Source organism: Oncorhynchus nerka, linkage group LG12 (genome assembly GCF_034236695.1).
Source record: "Oncorhynchus nerka isolate Pitt River linkage group LG12, Oner_Uvic_2.0, whole genome shotgun sequence".
Classification (NCBI taxonomy): Eukaryota; Metazoa; Chordata; class Actinopteri; order Salmoniformes; family Salmonidae; genus Oncorhynchus; species Oncorhynchus nerka.
In genome coordinates, this window is record NC_088407.1 from 55384465 (window position 1) to 55397241 (window position 12777).

Consider the following 12777-nt stretch of genomic DNA (forward strand, 5'->3'; position numbering starts at 1 on the left):
GCATAAATACTGTAAGTACATAAATAAGTAGGGCCGGGACGATACCAGTATTGCGATACTTGTGAGTATCGTAGCAAGGAAACAAAACACAAAGCGGATTTAACTTAGGAAAACAGCCCTAATGTTGGAAACAAACATTATGTTGTCCTCCAGAGGCACATTTATTTTCAAAGCTATAGCTGTAATGAATACTCAGGGAGAAAAAGGTGTAGATTCACGCGCAGAGCGCGCAGAGCGCGGCAGGTGTTTATTTCGCAGAAGGCAGGAATTGGTCACACACGGGTAGGCAAATAGGCAGGTGAATCAAAACTAGGACTGAAGGCTATAACTGGTTCTCACAAACGAGCTAAGAAAAGGCTTAGTAGAGTCAAAACGAACAATACCTCACAAAGGCACAAACAGAATGAACTGGACTAAATAAAGAGCCGATAAGACTAGGTGAGTAACTAACACAGGTGAAATCTATGGTCAAAAATGAGAGACAGGGCTACGTTCAAGAACACAATGAAACAGAACACAAGGCTGACGAAGGAAATAAATACAGAACCTTTACAATAGCACACACCATTTTATACAGCACGTTTTTAAAGGACCAAAGAGCGAGGTCTGCTTCGTGTTTTCATTTTTGCCGTGGAAAAAATATTGCGGTACTGGTATTGTCCCGGCCCTATAAATATGTACTGCTTGATATGTGTCAAGGTTCTTCACAACGCTGCTTGTTGAGTTTCCTAAGTAGCTCGGTGTTGTGTTGTACATGTGAAGGGCATGTTTTGAGCACTTGAAATCTTGTTAAGTGTTTTCCAAGGCAACACAGTGCATCGTTGTTCATTGTAACGACTCTGTTTTTTTTTCACAATATTCTACTGGACATTATTTCACCAGAGAGGTTGTGCTTCAAATGCCTTCCAGATAGATAGAAGCCCTACATCAGGGATCATCAACTAGATTCAGCCTCCGGCCGATTTCTTCTTAAGGGGATGGACGGGGGGCCGGAACATAATTACAAATCGTTTGTTGACTGCAAAATGACCGCAAGAAGCCCAAACAGATACAATATTTGACTAAAACATAATCATTTCAAATCTTGCTTACATGTGTATACGATCACGTCTGTCTATTATGTGTGGGATTACCTGGGAACAGATTTCCTAAATTAAAATCACTTGTAGATGATTTCCTGGTGTTTTTAAGTCCAATATTAAAAAATAAATAAAAATGATATAGATAGATAGATAGATATAGATCTATCTATCTATATAGATATTTTGCTCAGAAAACTTGGGGGGTCAAAAAAACTACCCGGGGGACAAATTCAGCCAGTTGGGGAACTCTGTCTTATATGAATCTCTTACTGTACTCTAGTATTAAACAATAAGAGATTTAATTGAAGGAGTTCCATGGCACAAAATGCTGCTCTATATCTCTCCACAGTTTGAGCATAGAGAACTACGCACTGAAGAGCGTAAAGCCCCAAAGTCTCTGTAGTGACATAAGTGAGTGATACCCTGTGCTCAAACATTTTAGCAGACTATTTCAGGGGGTAGTAAAAATAGTCTCTTCTCCAAATAGAGTATTATTACTGGAACATTGCAGTAATGTGATCAGCCTTCTGCCCAATTCCTCTCCTCTTCTCTCTCTGTCTATCAATGTCACTCTCATACACAGATCACACTCGCACACACGCACACACACGCAAATCACACACAAATCACACATCATCAGAGAGACCACTGGTGAAAAAAATGAACATGTCATCTCACCTGCTCTGTACAGAGTTGACTGCGGCCTGCATAACGGAAGCGGCTGCCTCCTGGGCCTTGCGGTTGACGTTGCCCAGTGAAGGAGGGCCCATCCCTGGGCCTGCCGGCTGGGGCATACTGGGGGAGCTGGGGGCCATGTTGGGGTAGGGACGGCTGCCCGCGCCAAGACTGCGGCCCATGGGCATGGGCTGCCCGGGACCCTGGCCGTGCATGGGGCTGCTGGCATTCATACCCAGGCTGTTGGTCATGCCAGGGCCGGGACCGCTGTAGTTGGCACTGGGGGTCCCACCGTAGTTGGGTGGACGTGGGTAGTTACCTGAGGACAGAGGAGAAATAGAACATCTGGGAGTTAGCAGAGGCCAGTTTAACAATAACAGTACGTTTATCCCTCAGCATAAATAAAGTGACAGTTATCTATCTTATGCTAGTTCCATGTAGTAATTTTCTCTCATTCACTCTGCATCCATTGCAGAGGAGAACCTAAAGGCTTGGCACACAAGGATACTCTTCTATACATGCTTTATGAGTCAACTGTAAGTTGTTTTAGATAAAAGCGCATGCTAAATGACCATAGTATTACAGTATGCAGCGACGGCGTCACAGCACAAGGATTATATTGTGATAGAAAATCAACATCATATGTGAAATAGAAGCAAATGTCAGATGAAACAGCTTAACTGACACATACATCATTACACTTTTGTCTCAATAGCCTCTGTAGAGTGTATCTATGCAATTGTGAATACAGTTGTTTGTTTTACTGAAGCCATTGATATATTGGCTGCAGATTTGGCATCTATGGGAGGGGAGGGATGCTGAATCACCATGTGAACAATTGCAAAGCTTGAGTTTGAGAAACACTTGAGAGCCACTGTAATCTGCAGTAAAGGCTTTCTTCCTGCCCCAGCAGCCATAATGGCACCAGCCTTCCTAACGCACATTTAAACCCCTGCATTTAGGCTTAACACACTCCAGAACCAGCTGGAAAAGGAGTCACAAACATTCAAGAAAACACACACACATGCATGCATGTGCGCACACACCACACACACACGGAAAATGTGGAGTCCCTTTTGTGAAGGGGGCTATTTATTTTGATTTGATTAAGAGTGCTTTAGTCGGGGCTCAAAGCCTAATCCTCTGAGAATATGTCTGGAAAAGGGGATCAAGTCCCTTTAAACCTGAATGAGGAAAGTTCAATGACAATACTCGGCGCATGGAACAGACTCCAAAAATGGAAATAGCTCTTGGTGTCCTCGAGCTGCTTCAGAGGAAAGACATTCCTTATGACGTAAGCCTGCGAGTCCAACAGAAAAAAAATCCCCCCTCGGAGACGGGATTTATATCGAATCAAAACAAGTCTTTCCCATGAAACTCTGCTGCTCCAGTTGAATTTGCCCAGAAAGTGTGATGAAATGTAGTGTAGCAGGAAATGTAGAGTGCCAGATACGTATCTGGGGAGTCTGGCTGATTTGGAACACAGTTGACACCTGTCAAGGGTTTTGGGGCCTCATTGCCAACTTTCCAAAAAAGGAACCGTTAAAAGAAAAAGGTGGTTGGAGGACAAGCACAGGAGGATGTATTAAAACATGGATAGGGTGTGTGTGGATGTGTGTGCGCATGTGTGTATATGCAGTGACGCACAGTACCATTCCACTCTCTTTTCAGCAGTGACGTTGTTGAGAACCCTGGGAATCATCTGTCTTGTGGTATCCTCCATCTCCTCCTCATTGTACTGTACGTGCTGTATCTGAAACGCCTGAGTCAGCGGCCCACACCGCCCAGCTGCTGAACCCCAACACTGGTTGGGCTCTGGCTCTGCTCCATTGCTTTTCAGTGCTCTTTTTGTGTGTGTGTTGTTGTGTGAGGCCCATTTGTGTGAGGCCCATCACTGAGGCCCATTTGGATATTCCAACTGGGTTTTTCCATCTTTAGCATCCAGGCTGCCAATCAGAAAAGAGCAAGAGACAGAACCTGTGAAGTTTCCATAAAGGCTTTCCTAATCTGCTGTGGTTTACACTTTAAACGCTACCGTGAGAGTCGTATGGACGAGGAAGGATCACATAGAAATGTACATGTGTCCTGCACAGAGTTCAACAATCATACTGTTTTGACATTTAAGAGACTATCTTCAGTTTAAGAGCTGTGTTTAGGGTGACCAGAGATACACTTCAAGCAGCTATTTGAGAGAAAAATCTTGTTCGTATTCTAATTTTTGGGGCTTTTTTCAGGCGGACGAGAAGGATTTACTGTCCTGTGAGGTGTTCTTCTTCAGCGTGATAATAGTTCATTTTCAAGATGGCTGGTAATGCAGCTGGTGCCATGCCAGGGTGCTACTTCAGGGGGGAGTAGTGGTGCCGCTCCCTGCTCCGCTCTGTTCTCTACAGCCACTGAGGGGCCCATCTCTTACCCAGAATACCACTACATGATCCAGGGCTGCTCTGCGGGGCCTCTCGTCCTCATTCAGACTTTTACACAGCACTCACACACCTAAGCATCAGCTTTATCTGCTCCTTTTGCTGTTTAGGCACATTTACAAGCAAAACAGAGAGGAAAAGCGGCAGAGAGATATAATTTCTCTTCCATACCTTACTATTCTCCTGACCCAGCCCTCCCTGCCGTCTCAGGCTGCGGTTGCCTTTGGGAGGTGTGGTATTTATAACCGACAGAGGCAGAGAGAGGACTGCGGTGTGATACCAATTACATGGAAATTCCAGGCATGGTCATGCATTCTGAGGCGCTGTTGCCGAGCTGTATTTAATCTCCACACTCCTGCGGGAAAAGGAGGACTGTGACCGAACAGATTACAGACACTGCTTCCTCAGCAGACTGGATGCAGCGTTGCTAACAACCGGCTCACCCATCCCTGGCTTTAGCAGGAATCTGTGGACTCCATCACCGAGGAACGTAACACAGATTACACAGCAGTAGTCTACAGCTGCAGGACATAGAGAATGGCCAGAGTTGCTTAGCTAACGTTAAAAACAAACTGAATAGTATGTTGCTGAACACAAACAAATGGGGGGCATGACAGTGTTCTTTTGGAGAGAAGAATTATTGGTAAAAGTGATTTTTTTTCCCTTTTCGATTCCTCAGAAATTCTCTCAAATTTTCCCTCCCTCTCACCCGCCTGCCTTTCTCGCTCTCTTCGCCCTCCCTCCCTCTCTTCTGGCCCGAGGCCCCAGGTAGATCCTCTCAGAGCCACCTCAGCATCTCTCTCAGCAGGGCGTCTATGGTGCAGCAGGTACGGAGCACCTCAGGGCTCCGTACTTGGTCCAACCCATTTCCCAAATCCTTCACTGCCCCTGCGGCTCTCTGGGATTGAGCTCTCCTTTTACCAAATAAGGTAGAAGGGCTCAGCAAAGCATCCAGGCTCACAAACTGCTGTCGAAAGCATGACTATTACCAGTGGGGTACTTAACCTTGGAGCGGTGGGGGTGAGAGTGGGATGTTAGCTGTGGGAGAGGCACAGCAGGCTTTTCCTCTTTTCACTGACTCTGTCTTACAACGCTCCACATAGCTCAGGTCTGTATCTACTGTAGTGTACATGGCTTATAGAGCACGTCTGCAGAGCAGCTGCGGGAACAACTGGAGGCACTTTAACAGAGCCTGGTATCAACAAACTGTACAAGATCATGCTGAAGAACTTGGGCCTCTTGTGTTTGAAAGGGGGTTCAAAGGGCGGTCAACATATTTTGTAGTTAAACATTGTAAGTGGTCAACCCAGATGCTGTACCTCATTGCGTTAGTAGAGAGGAGGTAGGTGGATTTCCCTGTGCTGACCTGAAGGTTGTAGTATCCTTTCCCTTGATAAAAGACAAATGCTATCGCAATTTAAGTTACACAATGAAACAAGAGACAGTTTTCATGTTCTTAGCCAGAGTACAAGCTCAGCGTGTCAGAGTGTGTCAGCGATGAGAGAGAGATAGAGAGAGAGAGAGAGAGACAGGGAGAGCTAGAGTGTAGAAAGAGCGTGTTTATTGGTGATACACACACACTGATGTGTGTTCAGTTGTTCACAGCCTGAGGCTTGGATCTTCTAGCAGTGCCAAGACTGGCCAAGAAAAACAGAGTGCAGGGATCAGGAACTTGGAGTGCGTTTCCATGTTGGTTTAATGGGCTAGTAATTTTGTGGCACGGGAAAGACGGGAAGCAGATGGAGCCATCATTAAGGACAATGAGCAGCAGCTGCCTGGCCTGTTCACCTCAGCTCAAGCCCCAGCCAACACAGGCCAGCCTGAACACACCAGCCTGAACAGACCAGCCTGAACACACCAGCCTGAACAGACCAGCCTGAACACACCAGTCTGAACAAACCCTTTCATAACCAGAGCCCACCCCGCACCCCCACCACCAGGGCACTGCAACCGCCTGGGGGATCCATGGACCCACTCCAACACACATGTTCCTCAGTGGGGGTCCTGTGTGCTTGTGTGTTGAGAGAGAGAGAAAATGAAAAGAGAGAGAGAGAGAAGAGCGTGTGTATGTGTGTGTACTCTGTCTTTAGAGTGTATGGGGGTGGCGGGGTTGGCTTGTCACTGGCGAGAACATCCCTACTGTCAGCTGTGCAGCGTTTCGCGCTCATCCGACTCCAGACTTTTTTATATTTCAGTTTTGTTCTGCCTCAGCCACTGGCTGTCATCCCAGCTAAGTCACATTAGCACATAAGAGTGGGAGGAGATAGGCCAAATACCACATGCATTAGAGCTATTAATCAACATGGAACTAATGTCAGGGTCTCAGCGATATTAGAAAAACACACACATGGATGGTGCCTTCATCACAGTGACACAGAGCACACATTACTAATACCCCAAAATGTCCTTTGGTGCACATCCAGGGGAACTAAACACAAAATCAGATGCAAAGATATGGGAGTGACTGCTGCTTTCTACAGCCGCATAGAGAACACTCAACTCGAAAAGACACTTTAATTGCAAAGAGGTATTCAAAGAATTTTTCCCACCATGTGCTGAAATGGACTGGTGTGTTTTGGAAGACTTTTTGACCGGTGAAACAAGAGCCAGCATATCTGACAGGTTACTGGTTTAAAATTGACTTCATTCACACTATAACTTATAATACACAGTGTTTGGTCAAATTGAGTGACCACAGACCATAGCTGTGTTTGAATACCCATACTAACATAATGTATACTACATACTTAATGAGTACAGTACCAGTCAAAAGTTTGGACACACCTACTCATTCAAGGGTTTTTCTTAATTTTTACTATTTTATACATTGTAGAATAACAGTGAAGACATCAAAACTATGAAATAATATATATGGAATCATGTAGTTACCAAAAAGTATTATTTATAAATATATTTTAGATTCTTCAAAGTAGCCACCCTTTGCCTTGATTAAAGCTTTGCACACTCTTGGCATTCTCTCAACCAGTTTCATGCGGAATGCTTTTCCAACAGTCTTGAAGGAGTTCCCACATATATTGAGCACTTGTTGGCTGCTTTTCACTCTGCGGTCCAACTCATCCCAAACCATCTCAATTGGGTTGAGGTCGGGGGATTGTGGAGGCCAAGTCATCTGATGCAGCACTCCATCACTCTCATTATTGGTCAAATAGCCCTTACACTGCCTGGAGGTGTGTTGGGTCATTGTCCTGTTGAAAAACAAATGATAGTCCCGCTAAGCGCAAACCAGATGGGATGGCCAATCGCTGCAGAATGCTGTGGTAGCCATGCTGGTCAAGTGTGCCTTGAATTCTAAATAAATCACTGACAGTGTCACCAGCAAAGCACCCCCACACCATCAAACCTCCTTCTCCAGGCTTCACGGTAAGAACCACACATGCGGAGATCATCTGTTCACCTTCTCTGCATCTCACAAAGACATGGCGGTTGGAAACAAAAATCTCAAATTTGGATTTCCACTGTTCTAATGTCTATTGCTTGTGTTTCTTGGCCCAAGCAAGTCTCTTCTTCTTATTGGTGTCCTTTACTAGTTGTTTTTTTGCAGAAATTCAACCATGAAGGCCTGATTCAGGTTCTCCTCTGAACAGTTGTGTCTGTTACTTGAACTCTGTGAAGCAATTTATTTGGGCTGCAATCTGAGGTGCAGTTAACTCTAATGCACTTATCCTCTGCAGCAGAGGTAACTCCAGGTCTTCCTGTCCTGTGGCGGTCCTCGTGAGAGCCAGTTTTGTCATAGAGCTTGATGGTTTCTGCAACTGCACTTGAAGAAACTTTTAAAGTTCTTGAAATTTTCCGTATTGACTGACCTTCATGTCTTAAAGTAATGATGGACTGTTGTTTCTCTTTGCTTATTTGAGCTGTTCATGCCATGCTATCTTCCCACCCCCACCTTGTCACAACACAAATGATTGGCTCAAAGGCATTAAGAAGGAAATAAATTCCACAAATTAACTTTAACAAGGCACACCTGTTAATTGAAATGCATTCCAAGTGACTACCTTATGAAGCAGGTTGAGAGAATGCCAAGAGTGAAGCTGTTATGAAGGCAAAGGGTGGCCAACAATTTTTTGGTTACTAAATGATTCCATGTGTTATTTTATTGATATCTTCACTATTATTCTACAATGCAGAAAATAGTACAAATAAATAAAAACCCTGGAATGAGTAGGTGTGTCCAAACTTTTGACTGGTACTGTATGTATCTCACTGATCCCTAAAGCCAACACCTCATTTGGCCGCCTTTCCTTCCAGTTCTCTGCTGCCTGTGACTGGAACGAATTGCAAAAAATCGCTGAAGTTGGAGACTTTTATCTCCCTCACCAACTTCAAACATCTGCTATCTGAGCAGCTAACTGATCGCTGCAGCTGTACATAGTCTATTGGTAAATAGCCCACCCATTTACCTACCTCATCCCCATACTGTTTATATTTATTTACTTTTCTGCTCTTTTGCACACCAGTATCTCTACCTGTACATGACCATCTGATCATTTATCACTCCAGTGTTAATCTGCAAAATTGTAATTATTCGCCTACCTCCTCATGCCTTTTGCACACAATGTATATAGACTCTCTTTTTTTTTCCTACTGTGTTATTGACTTGTTAATAGTTTACTCCATGTGTAACTCTGTGTTGTCTGTTCACACTGCTATGCTTTATCTTGGCCAGGTCGCAGTTGTAAATGAGAACTTGTTCTCAACTAGCCTACCTGGTTAAATAAAGGTGAAATAAAAAATAAATAAAAGAAAATGTACTACATACTATTAGTTAATTTTAGTATACTTTAAAAGAACTGTATCCTTTCAGTTGAGCGTACTAGTGCCAGGCCTGTCTACTGGAAGTTGATGCTGTTGCTATACAACCCCTTGCTAGCTTATTATCATAACAAATTACTAGCTAGACATATTATAACTTTGGGTGTGTTCGTGACCTCACAACTGCAGTCAAGCACCCAAGCTAATTGGCTAACGTTGGTTAGCTTGATAGCTAGTACCAGACACAAATGAGAGAACACCTCACTCTGACCATTTTACTCGCACTAGCAGAGTTGGTTAGGCTGTTTTCATGTTATCCAGAGTGTCGGTGACTGTAACTATGCTGCTGGCAACAACTTAATTATGCTTTTTTTCCAACGTTGACTGACACCGGCCATATTCAACAGGTGTTGTGAGTGTTCGTAAATTCATCAGTTATTCTGTGCTCTGGCACACTCAAATGAGAGTAGCCAGAACAAATTTACAAACACACCCGAATTCACAATGTCCATTGAGAACGCACAACGACTATACCACTTAGCTAAGCTAAGAATTACGTGTATATTCAAGTCAATAAATGTTGGCTAGTTAGTTAGATCGCATATAGTTAATATACTGGCAAGTTCGATGTATTAGTAGCCAACTCGTTAGGTAGCTAGCTAACATACCAGCACATACTGCTGTATTGATATGCAATGCGGTTCCAAAGGACAGCGTAGCTTACAAATTGTCAGCCAACATAACGTGTAACGTAACTTATTTGAAAAGTCATTACTTTATTACATTGCTCAACATTTTCTTAACATTTTGCCATAATTAGTTAAAGCAATGCATTTGTATCTGCTCTCGTCGGACTTCAGCAGCACATTTTCCGCCATTTTCTTTCAATCTGAAAATGGTGTGAAGCAACGCACATTTTTGGAAGAATTGTATTATGGGGCCTGAAAGCACGGAAATAGTGTCCATTGCTTGTATACTTCGTATTTTGGCGAATGTAGTACAACATCTGAGAACATTTGGCATACTAACTACAGTATATCCATACTATGAGCAATAAGCACACTATATACTCAATTTATGTCACAAATAGTACGGTTAGTGGGGTTAGTATGAGTATTCCAACACAGCTTATGACTCCTTTTTCAAACCATTCTGTAATTTTATTTGACCACGGGGGAAAGACTATGGTACGAATACTGATTTGAAATGCACTCTCAGACTAGAAGTATCCTCTCTACTGTTTCCCACAAGTCTACCACAGGTCAAAGGATGACAACATCAAACTGACCTCCTCATTGGCTTTAATGACGTTGGTGGGCAATTAAAACACTAACCCATTTCTGTGGGCAACTTAAAAATACTGACCCCAGTAATGGCATTGAACAACATCACTGAGCTCAGAAAACACGTTTTATCAGCCGGGCCTGCCACGTCAATCTGTCTTTAATCCAATAATGACATAGGCATGGGTAGCGTCTAGAGTTCAAGTGCTTCATGAATATTCTGACGAATGGCTTAATCCCATAGTGAGGGGGGGGGGGGGGGGAGTTGACGGTCCGCAACTTTTTCTCTCAAATACAAGAGAATAAAATGTCTTCAGTGGCTGCCAAGTAGTGCTGGTTGAATATGGAAATACCAATGCCATTCCTCAGTAAGTGGATCCATTTAGAGGGATTCTTACTCATGAGCCATGACCCGTTCATACTCTTACTGTATACCAGAGTTACTAACTGTTCTGTTATATACACTACATGACCAAAAGTATGTGGACACCTGCTCGTCAAACATCTCATTCCAAAATCATAGCAATTAATATGGAGTTGGCCCATCCCTGCTATAACAGCCTTCACTCTTCTGGGAAGGCTTTCCACTAGATATTGTAACTTTGCAGTGGGGACTTGCTTCCATTCAGCCACAAGAGCATTAGTGAAGTTGGGCGATTAAGGCCTGGCTCGCAGTCAGCGTTCCAATTCATCCCAAAGGTGTTCGACGAGTTGAGGTCAGTGCTCTGTGCAAACCATTTCTGTATGGGCCTCGCTTTGTTCACGGGGGCATTGTCATGCTGAAACAGGAAAAGGCCTTTCCCAAACTGTTGCCACAAATGTAGCGTTAAGATTTCCCTTCACTAGAACTAAGGAGCCTCGCCCGAACCATGAAAAACAGCCCCAGACTATTATACTTCCTCCAACAAACTTTACAGTTTGCACCATGCATTTGGGCAGGTAGCGCTCTTCTGGCATCTGCCAAACACAGATTCGGCCGTAGGGTTGCCAAATGGTGAAGCATGATTCAGTCCAATGGCGGTGAGCTTTACACCACTTCAGCCATCACTTGGCATTGGTGGCATGGTGATCTTAGGCTTGTGTGTGGCTGCTCGGCCATGGAAACCCACTTATGAAGCTCCCGACGAACAGTTCTTGTGCTGATGTTGCTTCCAGAGGCAGTTTGGAACTCGTTAGTGGGTGTTGTAACCGAGGACAGACGGTTTTACACGCTTCACGCTTCAGCACTTGGCGGTCCCGTTCTGTGAGCTTGTGTGGCCTACGACTTTGCAGCTGAGCCGTTGTTGCTCCTAGACGTTTCCACTTCACAATTACAGCACTTAGTTGACCCGGGCAGCTCTAGCAGGGCAGACATTTGATGAAATTATTTGTTGGAAAGGTGGCATCCTATGACGGTGCCATGTTAAAAGTCACTGAGCTCTTCAGTAAGGCCATTCTACTGCCAGTGTTTGTCTATGGAGGTTGCATGGCTGTGTGCTCGATTTTATACACCTGTCACAAACAGGTGTGACTGAAATAGCCGAATCCACTGCATACATAGTGTAAAAGTAGATAAGTATAATGAAACAACAGCTGTAGTGCTCCTACCTTGGGGTCCATACTGGTTTGCCTGGGATCCCTGGGGTCCGTAGGGGCCACTGGAGCCACCCTGGAGGTAGGGCCTGGGCCCCATCCCTGGGTACATTTGTCCTCCAGGACCAGGACCAGGAGAGGGGTGAGGGGACATGGAAGGCCCCGACTGAGGTGGTGGTGTTGCAAACTGGGAGCCACACTGGTTTCTCTGCATGTTGGACATAAAGCCTGGAACCCACAGAGAGATAGCACTGACTACGGACTGTGCTTAAGAGTATTGCAGCCTATGTAGACACACATAAAGACACACAAACAAACAAACCTCCTTTCTGTAAAGAGTTAAAGATCCACTCTTTATGCAGGGTGAAACAGGTGACACGTCTGTTCTCTCCTAACCTCCCTCTAAAGCTGTGATTGGGTGTAGAGGGCTGATCCTGACTATAATCCTCTATAATGTCTTTAGGTCTTGTTACTCGAAGATAGTCATCAGATTGTTCGTATGGCAAGCTGGCAGTGCATTGTGTGTACGGCCGTATATACTGATACACTGTACATCGATAGGACTGGGTGACATGGAGGCCAGGGGAACAACCGATACACACACACACGCACAAAATTGACTGGGCTTTCTGCTTTTGTGTGTGTGTGTGTGTGTGTGTGTGTGTCATTATAATAATCACAATAATATTGGTCCTGTTTCACACATGTACACGTGTGTATTATACTGTAAGCATGTGTGAAATGGGAAGGTGTTTTTTGTATACTCCAACTCAGAGAATGGGGTCAACGGCGACCCTGGAGCAATTAGGTTAAGTGCCTTGCTCAAGGGCACATCAAAAGATGTTTCACCTTGTCGGCTGAAAAAACGGTGTGTGTGTGTGTGTGTGCGTGTGCAGAAATTGCACTTGGGGAATAAGACAGCGATTTAACCATGACTGCTGTGTAATTCTAAGCTGTTCCAGGACCCATGAG

General features: G+C 44.4%; 1 pseudogene; it reads right to left on the reverse strand.

The window, feature by feature from the left end:
* The window catches only part of LOC115138792 (AT-rich interactive domain-containing protein 1B-like), a 229549-nt pseudogene that overhangs the window by 44037 nt on the left and 172735 nt on the right, over positions 1 to 12777 (reverse strand).